Source organism: Gekko japonicus, unplaced genomic scaffold, assembly GCF_001447785.1.
Source record: "Gekko japonicus isolate JY-2015 unplaced genomic scaffold, Gekko_japonicus_V1.1 scaffold191, whole genome shotgun sequence".
NCBI lineage: Eukaryota > Metazoa > Chordata > Lepidosauria > Squamata > Gekkonidae > Gekko > Gekko japonicus.
Window position 1 is genome coordinate 49115 of NW_015175362.1, and position 23526 is coordinate 72640.

Consider the following 23526-nt stretch of genomic DNA (forward strand, 5'->3'; position numbering starts at 1 on the left):
CCTTCCTCTCTCTCTCTCTCTTTCTTTCCACCTCTTTCATTCTTTCTTTCCACCTCTCTCTGTGTTTCTCTGTCTCTTAGACAAACAAATATAATTAGCAAACAGACAAATATCATTGGACAAATAAATATCATTGTCAATATCTGTTTTTACCCCTTTTTATTATTTTTGGCAGTCTCATTTAACGTTAATAAAAGGCAAATTTGCATATTTCCCAGTAAAAATGTGTGTGTGATATTTGTTCATGTCTTGCGGCTCTGAAACATCTAACGTTTATTCTATGTGGCTCTTACGTTGAGCCAGTTTGTCCACCTCTGCATTAGTATAAAGACATCTCAGATTACATGCATCCTTTCCTACTATAGGTCCCTTCGAATTTACCTGAAAATGACTGAACTCACCTCTCTGCCGTTCATTTATTCTCTGGTCACTCCCTTTCTTGAACTTAGTGTTGGGGATGCCACACAACATCAAGCTTTTTCTTCCCACCCCCAATGGCTTCAATTTAAAGCCCTCCTGATCAGGTTCACAAGTTTTCCAGCAAAGATATTCCTCCCATTCCTTGTAAGGTACACTCCATCCATCGCCAACAGTCCTTCATGTTGGAGGTACATACCATGGTCCAGGAAGCCAAATCCCTCTTGATGGCACCATCTACATAACCAGCCATTCACCTCCAGTATCCTGTCCTCCCTTCCAGCTCCATGACCCTCAACAGGTAAAATGGAAGAGAACACTACCTGTGCCCCCAGATCTTTCACCTTCTTGCCCAGAGCCTCGTAGTCTTTGGAGATCCATTCAAGGTTTCTTTGGGCTGTATCATTTGTTCCAACATGGATCAGCAGGAGTGGGTAGCGATCAGAGGTTTTGATCAGTCTTGGAATTCTCTCAGTCACATCTTGGATACACACTCTAGGAAGACAACAAACCTCTCGAGATTCCTTGTCCAGTCTGCACACAACTTCTTCCATCCCTCTTAGTAGGGAGTGGCAGCTCCACTGGCTGTGAGTGTTTCCTGATTATCTTACTCCTCAAGGTCACATTCTTCCACTCACCCACCTGTTTCTTGTTACTTCCTTCCTCTTGCTTAGGATTTGCTAGCTCTTGCTGTTCTCTCAGGAGCCCCTCTTCCTTCATGTCTTAAAACCTCCCTGATATTCCTCAGTGTACAGATTTGTGCCTCGAGTTCTCCCACCTTTTTCTCAAGCATTCTTATAAGCTTGCACTTGCAGCATGCATAATGCATTTCCTGGCAAGGCAGAAAAATGATCATGGCACAACCCTGGCACGTCACTGGAATAGATCCTTTCTTATCCATCTCCCTAGGAGCAAATCTATCTTCTACAGCCTAAGGAACTTCCCTCAAAGTCCATGGTTGTGGTGATGTACTCTGAAAAGTTTGAGACTGACCAAATGGCTACCTTGCCAGCAGTTCTCTCTCCAGAACTCAGTAACAGCCCTCTACTCAGGTTCTTACAAGGCCTCCAAGCAAGACCCACAGGCTACGAGCCACAGGCTAAGAGCCACAGGGCAAGAGCCTCTGGCGAGGAGCGGTCTTTTGTTTCAAAAGGCCCCTTCCTGCCTAGCACAGCAGAGCCCAGCACAATAGGGGTGGGGCTTACAATCAATAACACTCCACAGCAACTCACTCAGCCTCCAACAGCCCCCAATCACAAACAGCCCTAAACAGACTTAAACAGAACCACTCTCTATCAGGCTACAAAGAACCCAACTCTCTCTCAGCTCCCACACATCAGCTAGGAAGGCAAATAGAGAAAGAAAAATCCCTTAGCTTCTATCAGCAACTCATCATGTGCCCTCCACTCCTTGCCTCCACTCCTTGCCTCAGATCTAATCAGTCAATCCTAAAGGAAATCAACCCTGACTGTTCCCTGGAAGGCCAGATATTGAAGCTGAAGCTCAAATACTTTGGCCACCAAATGAGAAGGGAGCACTCACTGGAGAAGACCCTGATGCTGGGAAAGATTGAAGGTAACAGAAGAAGTGGATGGCAAAGGATGAGATGGTTAGACAGTGTTACCAATGTAACAAACATGAAATTGAGCAAACTCCAGAGGACAGCAGAAGACAGGAGGGCCTGGCATGATGTGGTCCATGGAGTTGTGAAGAGTCGGACTTGACTGTGCGATTGAACAACAACAACAAAGCTGTAGTAGGGTATATACAGTTGGGATATACAAAAACAGTGTTCCCACAGGGTTTTTCAGCCACATGCCAAGCCCGTCATCAAAAGAGATGAGTAAAACAGCCCATCAGAGTTGTTGGTCCCCCATCAGAGTTGTTGGTCCCTGCTTACTTCCTTATAAACCTTAAAAAAGATGAAATACTTGGGATGTGATGGATTTGATGGATATGATACAGACTGGTTACAGGAGGAAATGAATTATTTCAATGATCTGGTGTGATGGAATTGTAAGACAAAGCAGGTTTTAAAATGCTGCTTGGGACAGAGAGTCAGGGAGGTTATGAGTTAATCTTCCCTGGAGAGAAGAGGTTATGTGAGTGGCCACTCTACTTGCTCTCTGATTGGCCAGCATCAGCTTAGAGAGGAAATAAAACAAATGATCTGGAGGGAAAAGATTCATTCACCTTTTGGTCTTAAAATCTGGATTAGTAGCCAGAGGGTTTGCTTTCTGAGGGAAGAGACTTTGGAAGTCAGTGATTTCTGTTAGGGAATGGTAAGAAAAGTACTTCTATAGAGAGAAGAGGAGTCCATTGTCTAATATATGTTAAAACTACTCTGAGGGAGAATTCGGATTCTCAGTCAAGAAAGCTACATAACAGCTTTATACAGACAATGGAGAAGGATTTGGCAGATGGTCTGGGTAGTTAGACAGAACTCTCATACAAGCCAAATAGTAAAAGGAGTCATTGCTTCTGAGGGACAATAACTTCCTGCCAGTGAACGGGGTTGGGAAGAGAACCCTGGTCTGTGATTAAGGGGAGAAGCTTAGACACCTCAGGAGTCAGTGAAAAGCTGTAATATGTCTGATGGGAACTCTGATGGGAGAAATCTAAAAACTATAAGGCTTAAGCAAACACTATTATTGAGAAAACAGTATTAAGAACCTGAAATATACTAAGCAAAACGCCTCTAATTAAAAAGATCTTGAAACTCTCTTATATGTTCCAATAATTCAAATCTGCATAAATTAGAAAGTTTACCCTCAGCATCTCTAAACCTTGATTCCATATCTATCTATCTATCTATCTATCTATCTATCTATCTATCTATCTATCTCTATCATCTATCTATCATCTATCTATCTTCCATTTTAATAAAATATTTATTCTGTTTTTTAAAGTTAATTTGCCTCACTTGTCATTTCATGAGGGTATTTTAAAACAAGACAGCTTCTGTATTCCCTCTAGATCCTGTGCTGGGTCATAAGCAATGCTCCCTCTAAGCTGTGGAGTCCTGTGAGCAAAAATTCCACTTTGTGAGCTACTGGCATTAAAGCTGTGAGCAAGTAATTTGGCTACGCATAAATTAGTTTGCTCTAGGGCCATCCTTCCTGAGCTAAGACAAAAACATGTGAGCCAGAGACTAAAAAACTGTGAGCTAGCTCACACTAACTCAGCTTAGAGGGAACAATAGTCATAAGCCTAAATTAATATCTGTGACAGGGTGGGACAGTTAAAGCTTATAAAATAAAGAAGAAATACATGCTACTGAAGGGCAGCTCAGTCACTGAGGGGAACTAAAAATATTTTTGGTGGCAAAATCTGTCTGGGAGTGGAGAAGCATCAGGGGTCTGGCATATCTGGTTAAAAGAAAAACAGAATAAATATAGAAACAAAATCTATTTTTATTCTCTTGCCTCTTTCATGTTAAACATTGCCTTTCAAAATAAAACTGCCTCCAGAACACACTTGCTAGCTTGGAACAATGTCTAATGGTCAATTAGGAAGTCCCAGGAGCCTCACTTCTGAAACAACTGAGTGGTCAACATAACTGCATTCTGCTGAGAGCAGTGAGTAATGAACACTCACACATATGTACTTCTGTCTTTGGGTCATGTACAACAGACTGGGAACTATGGCAGATGCAAATTCATCATTATTTTTAAAAAGAAAGAAAATAATCCACTTGACATGAACTGCTTCAGTCTTATTCGTCTGTACTGCAAACCAAGTTATAGTTGCACACAATTAAGGAAAGCTGTATGCTATGAGTTCACTTAACGACTGCAAGAAGTCCTTTCTGCAAACTGCTGAAGGTATCTGCAACACTGAAGCCTGCTTTCTGATCTGCAGTGGACATAGATAGGTAGATCTTCAGACTGGAAGCTGTCTTTACAGATTTATCTAGCAAAAAGATCAAAGACCAGTTTTTAAAAGGCATCAGAAACATAAAAAGTTAATTGTACTTGGAAACACTAAGGCAACAATGCAACACACATATACTTGCATAAAACTGTTGGTTTTAATAGTCCTAATCATCCTTTATTCTGCATTGCCATTGTGGCCAAACTGTAGAACATTTACTTCTTCCTTTCAATACAGACAGCAAAAACTCAACAACCTGCTTAAAATACTTTTGCCATTCATCCAGATCTGTAGCCATCAGCCCTACATACTCTACATTTGCTGAAAATCTTCAACAGATCAGAATGCAGATTTTACAGGATAGGTCTCTAGGTGGCAGATACCTTTATTAATTTAACACCATTGGCTTAACTGGAACTTGTAACCAGCGTGTGTGTGGGGGGAAGCACCATATCTACACTGGGGTAGGTATGACTAACTGGAAAATATCAGTCACCCTTTTGGACCTAAAGCCACCAGGAAATGAGTGTCCTGTACATGTACCTCCAGCCACACAGGAGCTGCTCGTCTGTTAGTCACTCCCACCCAGCTGGGACTGAGTGTAAATTACATAACCATGTCAGGAAGATGAGGCTGTTCCTATGGGAAAGACTCATGCAGTTGGCCTGGAAAGTGCTGTTGAATCACTTACAGTGCTATTTTATGCAGAGTTACTCTAGTTGAAGCCCACTGATTTCAATGGCCCATGATCCAGTCACAGGGATCCCACACGGCTAAAGGGCACCATGAAGAGTGGTGAAAGAAGAACGTCAGTGAGCGGTGGCTGTAGGCATTGGAATTGGGGGACAGAGAATGGGCCCCCACCAGATCTGATCAGTCTCCAGAATGAGGACAAGTGCCAGGAACTGGACCTCCACGATCCAGAACAGAAAAATGGTAGATACTGTTTTTGTATATATACTGGCACTTGCTTCAAGGCTGTTTCTGCATTCTGATCACTGTTATCCTAGGGAGGGGCTTGTGTCACCTAAACAAAACAGATGAGAGGAAAAAATGCTATGGCTGCCTGAAATGATACTGTTAGACACAGACCCGTGCTTTAAAGGATTTCATCCAAAACGCAACAGCTCCACAAAATAGAATTCTGATCCTTTCCTCATGTCACATTCTAAGCATTTAGAATATGACATGTGGAAAACATAAGAATTTAAGGTTTTATAGTTTCAAATGGTTTGTGGTTGTTTTCACTATGGATAATGTGGGGCATGTATCCACACCAGAGCCAGGGGAAGTCAAACAGATGTGATAAGATACGAGATTCTAGGACTACTAGGCAAATTGAATTCAAAAAATTAAACTAAGAAGTCTCCAGGCCCAGATGGCATATACCCAAGGGTTCTTAGCTCAAATGTGAATTTGTTGATCTGCTAACCAGTATACAGAACTTCTAACTAAAATAAGCCTCCCTATTAAAGGACTGGAAACATTACACCAATTTTTAAAAGGGGTCTACAGAGGAGCCAGAAAATTACAGGACCGTTAGCCTAACGTCTGTTCTGGGTAAATGCTGGGGATTATCAGGAAAGGAACTGAAATTAAAACAGCCAATATTGTAATGTCCTGTACAGATCTAGGGTACAGCCTCATTTGGAGTGCTGTGTACAGTTCTAGTTACTGTGTCTCAAAATACAGAAGAGGGTAAGCAAGATGTTTAAGGGCTTGAGCACCTTTAGTATAAGGAAGGACTAAAGTGTCTGGAATGAAAAATGAAAGGGGAAAAAAATCCCTAGTAGCTCAGTATGTGAAACAGGTCACTCGACGAAATGGGTCACTGGTCTGATCCAGCAGGGTACTATTTATATTTATTTTAAACATATCTATGCCACCATTTCCATTTAATTCAGGGCTCCTAAGGCAAAGATTAAAACATTTCAAACATTAAGACATTTCAGTCATTTACAAGCATGTAAAATGCAAATGTATTTAAAAGAATTAAATAAACGATATAAACATGGAAACACATAAAAACACACAAAGAGGGAGGAGGGCTAAGGGAACACCAAACAACAACAAAGGACTTCTTCACCTGATGGCAGAAGACAACCATAGAGGGAGATGGGTGACTCTCCCTAGGGTGGTAGTTCCAGAGTTTCACCGCTATGACCCAGAAGGCTATGATCTTTCTTGGATTGCCACCCATCTAGCCTCAGATGATGGGGCCACCCAGAGCAGGACATCTGAAGATTACTGAAGTGGTCAGGTAGGTTCATATGGGCTTATGTTCTTATGTATCAGCCCTAAGAACTTCTCTTTGACCAGTTGTTGTAATGTGCATCAAAAAGTCAAACCAAACCTCAGAAAAGAACTACAAGATTGCTTTAGGCAACCTATTTTCAGTCTTCATCTATCATACACAAAGGCAGGGCTATTTTTGGGCAGGAACGCACAGGAACGGAGTTCCGGCTGGCTCCTGAGTTGGCCACGCCCAGCAGGAACTCATTAGCATAATAGGCCACACCCAATAGCAGAAACTCATTAGGATTGGCTACATTAGGGGTGTGTGGCCTAACATGCAAAGGAGTTCCTGCTACAAAAAAAGCTCTGGGTTTTGACAACAAACAAGGTAAACAGAATAAGAAGGGAAAGGTGGGTGTGGCTGGATGACCACACTTCTGGTAACATGGGGGTGTGGCCTAATGTGCTAATGAGTGGTGTTGTCAAGGTGTGGCCTAATAGGCTAATGAGTTTCTGCTGTTGGGTGTGGCCTATTATGCTAATGAGTTCCTGCTGGGCTTTTTCTACAAAAAGAGCCCTGCACAAAGGATAACACTTACCTACTTCAACATAACTATTGAAATAATGAACATAGAGCTTGAAATACATTCCATTCATGTTAAGTAGTATTATTGTATTTCACTTTGAAGTGCAAAGGCATTTAGTCTTATATGTAACTTTAAGAACACAAGTAAACTAAGCCATAAAGAAAGGAACGGATGATAATTTTTTAAAAATCAGATCTGAGCCTTCAAAGTCTCTCCAAATCAAGCCCCACAGACCTGCAATGCACACAGGATTTCACAATGGGGACATCCAGGGCTGTCATCAGATTTGAGGAGCTAAATCACTGAATGCCATAAGAGAATGCAGCCGTTGTCTGCAATTTGTTCATTTCCCACATCAAAACCATGTCACAGTGAGTCAGTTCCCCACAGTCAAAGGGAAGTGATGTGAAAGTGGATAACGCACCACATTAGATTTGTTGAAAGAAAGAAAGAAAAAAAAGCAGGGAAAGGGAAAGTGATAGCCAGCTGACACTGCTGGAAAGAGTCATTCCTTCCAGGGACCGTACATCTGGAATCTGCAGCTGCCAAACTCACAGTGACTGGCTGGTTCTAATCCTGGAGCCATCAGCAGTGAAGTAAGAGCTGCCATACAGCACAGCCGATGACATTTAAAAGATACGAGCAAGGCTGTTTACTGCTGCGTTATGAATGCTGCAATCTGGCACGAAACTGGGCACATGTGGGAGTGCACCTGTGAGCTTGTGTGTGTGTGTGTGTGTGCGTGTATCTCTAGTACAATTTTTTACTAGAAAAGACTAAAGCTGTGTACATGGGCATAATTTTGCAGAAAGCTGCATTCCTGTTTCACAGACAATGAAAGAAACTAAGGAAGCTGTTTTATATTGATTCGGACGTTGGTTCATCTAACCCACTACCGTCTACTCCAACTAACAGTAGCTCTCCAAAACCTTCCTTAGGACCAAGATATATATTGTGTGGAAGATCCATGACTGGAGCACCTAATGTTAAAAAGTATCCTTGGTGGCTGCTTATTTTGCATTTTGACAGAGTGCCGGGGGGGGGGTGGCATTTATTTATTTAAAGTACCGCTATGATGCTTCTTCAGAGTCCTGCTTGACGCGACATACAGTTAAAAACCACAGTAGGAAAAAAAACCCAAGCCGGTAAAAAATAAGTCACTAACCTCTCTACTCTTGCCATTTCTCTGAGAGATACTGCCCCTTTCATATAATTATATAACATAATCTAAATAAGTAACCCACTTGCCATAATTAGCAACATACAGTAACAATCAGATATGTTCATCTGATCTGATCATTGTTGTAATGTCTCTTTGTCTTGTTTCTGTTCTCCATGCAGCCCGAGTGGCAGTTAGAGAATAATTCCTGTCAGGGCTGACATCCAACCCAAATAGTAACCGTATGCTCCCACTGAATAAGATCATCACAAGAGTGGTGAGGGAAGAGACCACCTCTTTTCCCTACCCATCTCCTTTTTTTACAGCCTATGAAGACTGTAGGGACTGCAAAGGAAATTTCTATTTAGACCATTAGAAAGAGTTCCCTAAATGCCTGGATGAAGACTTTAACTTGGTTGCACCGATCAGCTTGGAATGGGATTCAACCTGATAAGCAGGGATATTTTGGGGCAGGAACACACAGGAACGGAGTTCCGGCTGGCTTCAGAGCAGCAGAGGGAAGGCCTGGCGAATGACCCCCCCCCAGCAACTCTGAGGCGGGGGGCCAGGGGGGGCTGAAAGGATGGGGGAGCCATTTAAATGCCTCCCCATGCCTTCCCCGGCCTGTCCAAGGGCTGGCTTGCCCAGAGAAGCCAAGGGAAGGCATGGGTGTGGCCTAATATGCTAATGAGCGGTGATGTCAGTGGTATGACCTAATATGCTAATGAGTTTCTGCTGTTGGGTGTGGCCTATTATGCTAATGAGTTCCTGCTGGGCTTTTTCTACAAAAAAAAAGCCCTGCTGATAAGCAGAATAAAGGATCAGGAACCTATTTCTATTATGAAACTGATTTTTGCAATCATTCCTACTTAAAAAAAAAAGCTGTGTAGTGCTCTCAGTCTCAGATGCAAATACACATCTGGAATATATTTCTTATTGAACACAATCATGAAAGTATCATGCAAATACATTATACCTGTGCAGTTCTTCGCTACAGACCTGAAGATAGCAGGAGTCAGACTCCATCTTGAGAATTTATGTACTGATGTGGAAACTATCCATATCTATAACCCAGGGTAAGGATCCTAGTATAGGGATCACTGGCAGGAATTTTCCTGTTTCTGGAAAAATAATTCCTGATTTAGCCAAGCCAGTTGTGAAGGACAATGAGTTTGAGGTTGATGCAGAAAGTAGGAGAGACTCAGTATAGAGATTTAAAAAGCAGGAAGACATATTCCTAGCAACAGGAGACAAAAAAAATATATAAGCAGAGATTATTTCACTGCTGGGACCACGTATAACTGCCAAGCCAAGGTCCAAATAAAACATGAAGTGTAAACAAGACCTCATATAATCAGATGTGTGGGTAAATTGCAGTGTTATTTATGGGTATTGCACAGTGTTAAAGCAACATAAGAGAGCTGAAATATTTTTTGCATAACCGTGAGACCTACTTGGAGAAGAAGGTTATGAAGAAATGATTAGAAAAGTATAATTTGGCAATCCTCTCTCTTTGTAAATGCATATTCTCTCTCCCCTCTATTCACATGCTAGTATGTTCAAATTAGAATCCCAATTAACAACTATGGTGGGTGCGAAACCCAGCAGAATTCAGGGATAGGGCTCTCTTTGAGATCATATCCCAGACCTAAACAATTGGGTATCAGCAAAAGATTCTATACCAAGAAACCACTCGGAATGTTTGCATCTGCCTTTCACATGCTTTCTTTTTAAACAACATCCCCCCACCTCCTTTAAATATGTGGAGTTGACAGCTGGTTTTGATCAATGCAATACTTTCACACCACATACACAGGGAGCTACTTTCCCCTGCAAAACAAGAGAAGGAACACAGTACATTCCTCTCTCATAAGTTCCTTCCTTCTTCAAAATGTATTAGTATGACATATCCAAGATTATCACGCTGTCTTCTTCAAGTTTAACTCTCTAGTCTCCCCTTCCAGCTCACAATGTCATTTGAATATGGGTTGCAAGAAATCATCCCATTGAGTATCCATTGCAGACTGAAATGGGAAATAATTTACTGGGTAACTTCTTGTCAACTCGTTTGGAATTTTCTATTAAACTGTTGAGATAGACTCATAGAATGTTAGTTGGAAGGGACCTTGCAGGTCATCTAGTCCAACCCCCTGCACTCTGCAGGAGCATAGCCAAAAGATAGCCCTACAACATACCCGAAAGATGGTCATCCAGCCTCCGCTTGAAAAAGTCCAGCGAAGGAGCATCCACCACCTCCTGAGGCAGTCTGTTCCACTGCTCAACCACTCTTACAGTTAGAAAGTTTGTCCTAATATTTAGCCAATAACAACTCCCTTGTAATTTCCACCCATTGGATCTAGTCTTGCAATCCGGAGCAAGAGAGAATAGATCCACTCCATCTTCTACACGACAGCCCTTCAAATACTTGAAGACTGCAATCATGTCCCCTCTAAGCCTTCTCTTTCTCAGGCTAAACATACCCAACTCTTTCAGCCTTTCCTTGTAAGACTTGGATTCCAACCCTCTCACCATCCTGGTTGCCCTCTTCTGGACACGCTCGAGCTTGTCACCATCCTTCCTAAAATGTGGTGCCCAAAACTGGACACAGTACTCCAGGTGAGGCCTGACCATAGCAGATAGAACTACCACCTCCCGTGATCTGGACACAATGCTTCTGTTAATGCATCCTAAGATTGCATTAGCTTTCTTCACAGTCACATCGCACTGCTGGCTCATGTTTAGCTTGTGATCAACCAGAACACCTAGATCCCTTTCACATGTGCTGCTGTCAAGCCAAGTCCCTCCCATTCTATATCTGTGCCTTTGATTTTTTGTACCTAAGTGTAGGACTTTGCACTTATCTCTATTGAAATTCATGCAAGCCACTCCCACTACAGTATATCTATGTATTTCTGTCACACAGTTCTCCCCACTGGGGACTCAAAATGGCTTACAAAAATAAAAAGCAGAGGTGGTTTGCCATTGCCTTCCTCTACAGAGTCTTCCTTGGTGATCCCCCATCCGAAGATCAAGCCAACATAGCTTTAAAGATCTGACGAGCTTGGGCTATACCATGCTGCCTTCCCTCCTTCACCTTGTATAATTTTGTATATTAATAGTGTTCCACAAATCATGGCTCATGTGTCCCCGGGCCCGATGAAGAACAACATGACTGAAGTCCAAGTGAGGAAGAATAACTACAGTGTTTATTGCAATAAACAGGAAAACGGTGCTAAGCAATGAATTGCCCTCAAAACCAAGCTGCTTTCTGGTCCAAATTAGGAAGGGCAGAAGGTTGTATACCCAAAATGACATAGACAAAGTTAACATCATATAGAAACCTCCACTGGTTACAGGTAAAGGGGCATAATTGGAGTTGGCATACATTCATTGGCTGACCCCAACTAAGGGTAAGGTTACATTGTCTTTTACTCATGTACAATTGTATATTTGACAAAGGAACAAAGAGGTCTTCTTTGACCATTATCAAGGACTCTTCATGTACAAGCAAAAAGGTTCATTCTTAGATAAGGGGTGTGAATCACTCAATTGCTACAGACCTTTCACAGACCCCTTGGAACCTGCTATCATAACACATGAGCTTCCACCAGAGGCATAGCAAGAAGCTATGTAAATTCATTCACTTTCAAGCCCACACTCCTTACCCTATACCTCTCATTATTGCTACATTCATGGCCTATTAGTATTGTAAAACAGCTGCTTTATCCGAAAACTCAGATAAGGAAAGAACATTTATTTATTCAGCCTACACGGGCCTGGTTTGTGCTTTGTTCAGTAGGAGAAAAGCAGCTCACTAAACATTGGACATTCTAATACATTATTTCTAATATTCAATCTATGGAGATATAGATATATTGTTAGACACAGTAAAATCAAATTATCATGGAAATTAGATCATTATTCCCTTTGTCGGTTTCACAACAAGCAGATAGATGATGGATGGATGGATGGACGGACAGACATGCAGTCATAGTAAGGCTGCCAGATTACAACATGAAGGTTTGTGTCTGCACTTTAAAACCCACTGCTGGATCAGAAGGTGATCAGTCTCCATATATACATTTATAAATGTACATTAAAAGTGTTTCACTATTTATACAAGTAAATCTCTCTCACGCAATGCTTTGAGCAATTTAGATTGAAAGATTTGTCTTTAAAAAGACCATGTGCTTTTGAGTGCTAATTAGTAACTAGGCAGAAGAAATTGCTTCTCTGTCTGTCAGAACAGTTCACTAAAGTCAGCATTTTCGAATGATGTCCTCTCTGGCTCTTCTAAGGCTTCAGCAAGTGTTAACGGGGGCGTGATGCTTGCCCCAATTAGTGATGGGTTTTTTTTCCTTCAGGCAAAACTGTTAGGTGTGTGTGTGTTCCCTGAAGTGATGCTGATATCACACCCTGTTCCTTCTTAATTTAGGCCTTGATTGGAGAAAAAAATAACTATGCTCCAAAAAGGAAGCAACGTGAGATTCCAATGTATAAATACTTCAGGCAATTTTGTGCACAGCTAGTAACTTTTCATTCCTTTACGGCAAGGCACTGTCTACAGCTCAAATGCTTGGAAGAGATGAACTGGAAATGTCCAGCATGTAAGACATTCAAAACATTCCTCACACATTGCTTGTATAGTGAAGTGCTATGAATCTGTACCTCTGACTATTTAGAAGGTACTTTCCTATGTCAACCACATTTCACCCACTCATCCTGTGTGACAACTCCCTCTGTTTCCTTCAGGTGAAGGCACTGGATATGCTCAGCAAACAGTTGCATCCTCTTCTACGGAAGTGAACTCTGGGTGCATAATATCAAGGCCCAGCCAAAAGAATGATGAAGCTACAAGTAAACATAGCTGGAGACATGTAGCTGTCGGTGAATCAGCTGTTTGCCATCTCTTCATCTTCTCTCACCTGGGAGGCATAGCCCAACTCATTTCACCCCTATTTCCATTCTACTTTATTGGGTGCAGGTTGAGGAATGGGTGGGAGAACTTGGGGCATCATAATAGGCTCCAAACAATCGCAGGATTCATTCTCAGTGTGTGCTGAGATAAAATTTACAAAACCTTTCCTCTTCTCTCACCCAGGCACTGAATCTCACAGATGCAAATGATGCCCCAAGCAAGACAGTGCATGGTTTGCATGCAATCTACGCTACCTTTTCCTAGATGAGCAAATGGCCCAAACTTGAAAGCTTCATCTTGTCGTCACTGTTGCCCTTGCAGAGCTATATGGATTTACTCTCAAGGCAATACCTCACTTAACCCTACAGATTTGTCAGGTTGGATTGCTGCCGTGTAACAACAGAGAAGGTCCTAAGAATGCTCTGAAAGTATTCGTGGATGTGTATGGAAAATGTACACCTGCTAATTCATTCAGTCATTCATTGCAAAATCATACCACAGTCCTTTCAGGCTTCATATCCTTTCCACCCCCTCTCTCATGTGTCTAATCCATTTTCTCTACAGGCAGCCCTAGAAGTGGACACTCGCCTGCATGGGAGAGGCTACGCTGCCTGCAGAACCTCCATCCACTGAAAGTGACAGATTATCTCTGCAGGCTTTTGTAAAGGACAGAGCAGTGAAGAATCCCCACCCCAAGTTTTCTGCCTGCTAATAGAGATCTGAAAAGGAAGGTCCCATGTGAAACAGAGGCAGACTTATGGATGGATATATATGGGCTCCATGTACAGCACAGAAATGTTACGTCACATGAGAGAATCCTTCCCAGAAGCATCTGCATTGCAAAATAGAGAGGTGATAAGCAGTTCAACTAATTTCTTGCCATTCTTGGTACTATGTTCACCTACTGAATAACCTAGTTTAATTGCACCCTGTTTATTTTTAAACACTGAATGTGCATTGAAACTGCAACAAACGAGCAAAGTACATGCTAATGGCTCCCCACCCCCTTTGTAATTCAAAAGCTGTTCAAATGTGCAGATTGTTAGGCTTAGACTCTACAAACACTTCATGGCCAATCTACTATTTCCACTGAGTTTTTCCCCCACCTGCTTTTGTAGTGTTTAAAGTTAATGAGCTTTTTCAATTTAAGCATCAGATAGTTAGCCTTTGGATAACACTGAGAGGAGCCAGGGTGTATCTAATTATGTTGGGTGAATTCTTAAGAGGCTTGGCGTCTACTCCATTCAGAAGAAGCACATTTTAAGTTGCAGGCACGTACTGGACGTCATTCCAGAATGAATGCAAATCACCCTTGTGAAAACAATATTACCGGCAGGTCTGAGAGTTCGAGGAATGACTGCACTAACAAACACCTTTGAGAGTATGACTAACACCAGCTATTTAAGCTGGCAGGAAAACTGAGACTGCTATTCAGTCTAAACTGAAGGAAGGAAAAAGGTAACTGGACAAACTCAAAGGGCACCACCTAAGCTGGACAAAACTTGTTTGAGTAGAATATTGAAAGAGGAGCCCTGCTTGTTTTGGTTATTCAAAAGACACAGACATTGAAACAATTGAAAAGATTAGTGGCAAAGTAGACCATTTTCACAAGGGCACTGGAGTGCAAATCAAGCCCTGACTGCATCACAAACTACTTGTATGATTCAAAGTAGTGTCACTTGGGGTTTCTGGAATCTCATTTCCCCTTTGTAGGAAAGGAATGCAAGTGTTTCACTTCCCCACAATGATAATCTTTGGTGGGCTGTCCTAATTGTCAAGCCATGAATTCCAAACTAAACCTGGACTTCAACTTGATCAATCTTGGGGTAGTGCACTACCAAAGAAAGGGTAAAACTACCCAAGCAGTTCAAGCTCCCACATAGAGAATCTCACTTGATTTATTACCTCCTTTCATCTCCTCTCTTTCCCCCTCCCTTTCTGTAATTTTCCTGTAAAACTGAGGCGAAGGGGCTTATTTCTCTATTGTATCTGAAGAAGTGATCTGTCTCATGAAAGATCATACTGGAATACATTCTGTTCGTCTTTAAGGTGCTATTGGACTTCTGTTTTGTTTTGGTCTAAGAGCCATATCAGAACACTTTTGAAGTAACTGTATTTGAATTCTCGAGCATCACCCCATATATAAAAAGTAAAGGTAAAGGTTCCCTTGCTCGAAAGCCAGTCGAATCCGACTCTAGGGTTGCGGTGCTCATCTCCGTTACAAAGCCGAAGAGCCAGCGCTGTCCGAAGACGTTTCCGTGGTCATGTGGCCGGCATGACTAAACACCAAGGCGCTCGGAACGCTGTTACCTTCCCACCGAAGTGGTCCCTATTTATCTACTTGCAATTTCTTGCTTTCGAACTGCTAGGTTGACAGGAGCTGGAACTAGAGACAGGAGCTCACCCTGTCTTGCGGCACCCGGGTCTTGAACCACTGAACTACTGACCTTCCACAGCCTGCAGTTCAGCGTCTTAACCACTTGAGCCACCGCACCCCATATATAGGGGGCAGTAAAATATTTCAACACAGCAGAAGTATAGCTCTTAGCTGCCGCAATTCATCTGGAAGACTCCTTTAGTTTTACAAAGTGAATACTTTCCCTTGTCAGAGGGTAGCTGCATCAGTAGTCATTTTTGCTTGGAAAGTCAATTACCAGATATGCAGGAGCACCCCCTCCCAGGCCACTTTAGCGAATTAACCCTTTCTTTCCTAGAGTTACAGAAGACTAACCTTTGAAGTGAGGCAGTGTTTGCTGGAGATTTAAAAACATCACTGTGAATTCACATTCTATTTGCTTGGGTCAAAAATGGCTTTGTACAGTGCTGAGGGAACATACTGAGTTGATGGGCTGGGAGAAAAGAATGATATTTGAAGGGAGGTGGGTTTTTAAAAGACTCTAGAATGGTTATCTTTGAAAAGATATATCCTATATGGATGGTTAAATAGAAATGTCTGTGATTCTCATTACAGATTCCAAAGAACAGTGTTTTGCATTGTGCTGGTCAATGTTGCTCATTTTGAAGTTTAACATACTCAGAGCATTCTTAATAACAGAGCAGTAAAACTGCACATGCAGCTCAACAATTAATTGTGCGGTTAATCACTTTGTTACACATTTCAAGGTCTCTGAGAAAGTATACAATATCCAGAACAAAATGTTCCTATTTCCATTTAAGAACAAGACTTCCCTTTAAAAAAAAAATTACCATACCGTAGACCAAACAACAAGTATGCTTTTCTTAGGAAGTAATTCACTATTTTCTCAAGAACATAAAACAGCTCCTGAGTCAAAGCGACAGTTTTCCTCTTATGAAATCTGCCTTTGATTTGAAGAAAAGTGTTTTGGGGGGGGGGAATTATGGAAGCCACAAAAACACTGAGTAAATTTTTCCACACAGCTCAAGCGAACACTTAGACCTAATCTTCACCTTAACATCACCCCATTACCAAAGCTCCTTGTGTAACCTGGGTTCATAATGTAGCAAGCAGATATTTGTGTGTGCTATATTTGTAAAGGTATGTTTCTGCTGTGCTAATTTGTAAAGGTATGTTTCTACTGATAGACCATTGTTGTTGAAAATGATTATTCCTGAGGGTGAGTACAAATAAAAAGTGGTTCAAATACTGACCACATCATAACCTTCTATATTAGGGTTGCCAAGTCGAAAACGGTCGAGAGCGGGGGACTCCCATTTGGCGTCCTATGTGCGCGCGCTGCACGCACGTCACCAGTAAGTGACGTTATGACGCCGGGCACGCTGGGGGTGGGGCCACGACCATCCAAGGGGAAAACATAGAGTTTCCCCCTCGGATGGTCGTGGCCCCGCCCCCAGCGGGGGAAACTCTATGTTTTCCCCTTGGATGGTCGTGGCCCCACCCCCAGCGTGCCCGGCGTCATAACGTCACTTCCTGGTGACGTGCACGCCGGGGTGGGGTTCCCTCCGGGGCCCGATCTGCCGGCGGCGAGGAACGGGCCTCTGGACCCTTGGGGGGACTTGGCAGCCCTATTCTATATTTCATAAACAAAAATACAGTAATTCTTCTGAGTTTGGCTAAGAGCAGTCTGGAAGCCTTCAGACAGTACCTGGTGAACTGAGACCAGGGCGACATGGTCGAGACAAAGATGATGTGAGAAGAAAGCAGAAACTAAAAGGGCAAGTAAGCAGAGGACTCCAAGCAATAGTAGTCAGTAGCCAAACAATAGTAGCCACTACTTCCATGCCAAGTTAACTACGTGTACATATATGTGCTACATTGCATTTATGCCATTCGGAATACATTTGATGCAATATACAACTAAAGCATAGCAATAAGGTTAAGGTCAATCAATAAATCTATGGCATAAAATTCTTAAACAGAACAATAATAATAGTGACTCTATACATACACAGGTCCAAGCATGGGGGAGATGGGATGTAGGGCCCAGGGACTGGAAAGGCATAGCTTGGGCTGCACCACCAAGACCATGAGAAGTTATATTTATGCAATTTCTCAAATTACTATTTATGTCCAAAACAAATACACTCCTGGTTTCTTCTTCCCTTCTGGTAATTCCAGCACCGCAATTTATAGAATAAAGATGTTTTTGTTTCTAAAAAAAAAAAAAACGTTAACAGCAAAGTGGATGAAGGCATTTTTTTCATTTTTAATATTCGTCTTGGTGCAAGTTATCGATAAACTAAAAGAGGAGTTAGAGAGCTGACGCTAGCCCTTTTCTTTCCTATCTATTACCAGCCCTCCAAACTAGCTTGGTCAGAATTTTCTCCAGTCTCAGAGGCTAGGAGGATCAGAAAGAAGAACCAGCTTTCTACTTTGCATTGAATGCAAAACCCCTGCAAAACTTGGCTGTCCTAGCTAAATCAGGACAGCCAGACAGTATGCTGCAGTGATTAATAAAATAGCTGTAATGGATGCAGTGATATAGATCAGAGGAAGGCTACCAAATTTTTCCTGTCAGGCCAAAAGCTTGAATTCCCCATTTGAAGGCGAAAGGACGAAGGGTTTTTTTTTCTCCCTTGGGGGAAAATGATGACAGATTGTATTTGGCCAGTGAGCCTTGTGCTGTCAGCACCCAGTGAGCCAGCCTTGCTGGGAGGGTGGGGTAAAAATCAGATAGATAGATAGATAGGTAGGTAGGTAGGTAGATAGATGATAGATAGATAGATAGATAGATAGATAGATAGATAGATAGATAGATAGATGTAGGTGGAGCACAAAATACTTAAGGAGGGACAAGGGAAGGTTTGCTTCATAAAGGCACTAGAGATATAATAGGATAGAAAGAACAACAGACACACTTTCATAAATGGAGGCTTTTAAAAACAATTTTGTGGGATCTGATTACTTTTAGTGAGATCCTTGGCTTCTGCCAAACAGGAAACAGAAATAATAAATAAGCTAAACTGCAAAGCACTGTTGGAGATTGGGGGGAAGGGGAATCCCCAGAAAGGTGCTTTAAGATCTTACCTTTGTCATTGTTTTTTGGGCTCGTATCCCAATGATTTCAGCTTGAAAGCATTAAAATTAGTTCCTTATACATGCTTTACAGGTGAGGGCTTTTTTTAAAAAAAAAGATTTAATTTGATGTTTGATTTGCCCCGGGATTTTCAGGTGTTGCACGAGGGAGTAAAGAACAGAAAGTACCTCAGTTCTTGGTTGTCAGCCATTGGATGGTGGCCATAGCATTATTAAACCAGCCAAGCATGCTGGGTCTCAACCACAGAATTTAATTTTCCCTACTGCAGGGACTAATCAACTACCATAGGCTTTGAGTCCTGAGGAGACTGTTTTTATCTGTATGTTTTAAAAAAAAACTTTCAAAGACTATAGTAAAGTTAATCTTACAGTTTTGTCTGTCCTCAGGGTTACAGTGACAGAAATTTTACTTGATGAGAAACAGATAAAACTGGGATTTATGTTTATGCTGTGATATAAATTAAACAAAGATGAAGGCTTGAGGTAATTAACAGCTCTTCTGGAAGTAGGGTAGAATGACCCCCATATTCTCTTCAGTCCAGCCAAGAGAGGTGACAGTACAATCAGTATCCACCTATGGAAGCGGCCTGAAGTTCAATGTGACAAGAGGACAGTGCTGCAGAACAACTTTCTCTGTTGAAAACCAAAATTATTATTGCCTGTGTTACAGAGCCAGTTTCATAAACAGTGAACTATTGGTTTTTTAAAAAGCAAATTTAGTATTTAAAAAGGATTTATACTGTGGGTTTTGCTAAAAGAATTATCTGCTTCTAGTCGCAAATGGTCTGTTTTTGTTTTCTCCATATCAGAGGCAAAACTAGGAAACTGAACCCATGCCGATTTATTTGCAGAGAAAGGAACAGATTTGGAGAGAAGGGTGGAGGAGGGGAGCCAGAAAGAAGTAAAAGGATACCACAGCTCAGCACTGCCGCAATATTAATCTACATTGTTTTTAATCATAGGAGCTGTTTCTTGGAGTTCTCCCAAGAAAGACTGAGCAAGAGAGGGAGACAACCACAATGAAATAATGATACCTTAAAACATACCAGTCCTGGTGATAAAGGCTGCACTGCGCACATGGTAAATTTATATTAAAACAAAAAAAGGTGGCTGCAGATTGCGGTTCACATGACTAAGAAAAGATTCTTTCAAAATGACTGCACTTTGGGCTTTATAAGAAACATTAGCTTGAAAAGAAATTTTGGAAATATAAGAAAGCATATACCAAAGAAAACAATTATAAATATTCTTAATTGCCTGGAAATAATTTGTCATACAGAACTGGACCAAGACAGATCTATTTAGGCGGAGGGGGAGGCTTCAGAGCCACTGATGTTGAAATGCTTGTTAGGAGGCCAATATATTTTCCAATTGTACGCTGAACTAAAGGATATGACTTTCACTTTTATCTTTGCCTCCTTCCTTCCCTTCCTTCCTCCGTCTATTTTCTGTTCTTTTTTTTTGCGGGGGGGGGGGCATGGGATTGGAAGAGGGATATAAAATATTCTGGAAGATTCAGTAACTGCTATTCAATGTATTTTATGATTTCAGGAATCCATTCCAAGCTGTGCTGCAATTACATTTAAAACTAGAGAATAATGGCCTATTGACATGTATATGGTTTTAGAAATACGAGGCCTCTTTTTCTCAGCTGGAATTTCCCAACAATGTGCATTTGCATTGCATTAGGGATGCTCTTTTGAAAAAGAGCATCGCATGCATTCAGACGTTTTGACACTATCTGGGTCAGAGGCAACATTTGAAAGCAAGAGGCCCTACGTCTTCTGAGAATCTCTCACAGGCAGGCACAAAAGCATTAATGAAAGAGAAGGAAACACGGAGAGGGTTACTCTCCCTCACATTATTAAGTCATGCTTTATGACATACCTGCCTGCTCCCAACATTAATCTACAGGAAATAGATTGTCATGGTCATGCTGCCTTGCTCCATTCCAACTGCAGCTACATTACCCAAATTGAAATCTGCACCACCACAGCCCCAGGTTACGTGCCATTTGACGTGACTGTAGTCAGAATGGCAGAGCACACGAACGAGCAATTTGCACGGTGCATATCATCTCCCTTGCATTTACCAGCGCATACAGCAGCTGCAGGCCCCCCCCCCCATGGTTTGACAAGGGAGGCATTATTCTTGGCTGTTTAGCTGAAGCCTAACCAGCTCCTCAAGGTTCAAAATTGCATGGCATTGGCCAGGTATGTAAGCAACTCAGCAACTTTCCTGTTCCCAGCAGCACTTAAGACATAATGGGAAAGGAATGCAGAAGTATTTCACCTGTTAGAATGACTAAAGAAAGAGTTCTTTGTAATCTTCCAAGAATAGGTCAGTTGTAAATGGCAGCATCTACTGGAGTATGTGTTTGAAATGAACAGCAAGGCCTGTAAACTGGTGCAGGACTGAGTCACAAATCAAGGCTGCAGCCTTAAGTATGCTAACAAGGAAATAAGTCTGATTGAAGGCTGGGACTTGAAGTAAACATTTTAAAATTGGCCTATACACCTTTCTGACAACCTGCATGACAAGTTTCTAATCCTCTGTTTTCTATTTCTAGCTGTGGTGATCTTTATTTGACCAAGAATTTACCATGGTACTTTACTCTGTCATGTATTCCATTCCCAATTTTCTGTCACCTCCCTATATCTGCCAGTTTACAGGAGCATGAAGCAGTTGTCTGAAGGTCAAGCTACACAATACATCTAACACATGTCAGGTCACAGGTGTGCAACCAGACTCACAGTCAGTCATACATTGGGAGAACTGACCTTTAAAAAGTGTGTGCTGCAAGGGAATGCTCCCTTGTGCTGCAAGGGAGAAGGCAGATATATCGGTTTCTCTCACACCTCGGTCCAATGTGTCCTAGGATGGACATGCTGAGCCAGAGAAAAGGGGTGAAAAGCCCTCCCACTGCTCTTTCTGCTGGTGAAAGTGGGGTGGGAGGAAACTGAAAGATCCATCTCCCCCCTTGCAATGCCAAGCAAAAGCCCCGTTCACACGGAGCATTTGCCACGCTAAAGATACGGATAGGCGGATTTTCTGGGCGCGATCACACCACAACATCTGGGAAGCGTAGTGCTCCCGTGGCTAAACCATGGCTTCCTGCCAAAGATGCGGAGTAAAAAACTAGTACTTACAATGTACTGGTTTCTGGAAAACGCGGGGCAAGGATGGGCGTCTGATCGCGTCCAGTCCTGGTCCTGTCGCCAACTGGTTAGGGTTTTTTTAAAGTCTTCACGGGATGTGCACAAATGATCATGCTCACCTTTTGGTGAGAAAAAAATATTCCCGTTTGCCACGGAAGTGGCGCCTGGCGATTGCTGGTGTGATTGTGCAGCGCCGCTTCTTTGAATTTTGAGAAATAATAACTTTGTAAATAAAATGAAGGAAGAGCTAACAGCCTTTTTCAAAGAAAATAAAAAACAAGATACATCATTAAAGGTGATATGGGATGCAATGAAAGCATTTTCTAGAGGATTATTAATTCAAGAAGCAGCAAAAGTAAATAGGCAAAGGAAACAAAGATTTGAGAACCTGAAAAAACAAATAAATTTACAAGAGAATATTATGATGTCTAAAGTAAATAATGATGCAGCAAAAAGAAGAATAAAAATGTTACAACATCAGATGAATGGCTTATTGAAAGAGGAGATAGCAAAGAAATTATACTTTGCAAAACAAAACTTTTTTGAGAATGCTAATAAACCCACTAGATGGCTGGCCTATAAAATTAATCAACAGAAGGAAAGAACTTCTATTAAAGTCTTGAGAAAAGAAGGGAAGGAAATCTATAGAAATGAAGAAATCAAAAAAGCTATGGAGGAATACTATAAAATGCTATACGGGAAAACGACAGTAAGTATGGATAAAATCAAAAGTTATTTGGAAAAATATAAATTGCAAAAACTTAGAGAAGGACAAAGAAAAATATTAAACCAACAAATTTCAATGATGGAAGTGGTCGAGGCAATAAAGAGACAAAATAGAGGGAAACCTCCGGGACCAGATGGACTCCCGATAGAATTTTACCATATTTTTGAAGAGCAGATTGCACTGACCTTTAAGGATATATGTAATATGGTGAGAGAATAAGGCGAAATTCCAGATACGTGGAAAGAAGCAAATAAACAAAACTTAGATGAGAAGGAAATGAAAAATTATAGACCGATATCACTGTTAAACGTGGACTACAAGATTTTTGCATCAATTTTGGTGCAGAGGCTGAAAAAAGTATTAATGGAAACAATAAATAAGGACCAGTCGGGATTTTTACCTAAAAGACAAATGAGGAATAATTTGAGAATATTAATGAATGTGTTAGAATACTATGAACTACATCATGAGAAGCAAATGGCAATAATCTTTCTGGATGTGGAGAAAGCATTTGACAATGTTAACTGGACTTTTATGTTGGAGACGTTTCCCATGTTAGATGCAGGAGAAAGTTTTATTACTATGATTCAAGCAATATATAGTGAACAAAAAGCGAAAGTTATGGTCAATGGAGAACTTTCAAATAATTTTGAGATTCAGAAAGGTACGAGGCAAGGATGTCCTTTATCCCCACTTTTGTTTATTATGGTACTGGAAATTATGAATGAAGCCATCAGAAGGGAGAGTAAAATAACTGGACTTCAAGTAAAGAAAGAACACTTCAAAATACTAGCTTTTGGAGATGATGTGGCATTAATACTTGAAAACCCAATAGAAGCAGCAGGAGCTTTGATGGATAAGATTGAAGAGTGGAGCAGTGGCGGGCTTCAAAATAAATGTAGAAAAAACTAAAATTATAACTAAGAACTTGGACGACAAACAAAAAGAGAAGTTACAAGAAATCACAAGATGTCAG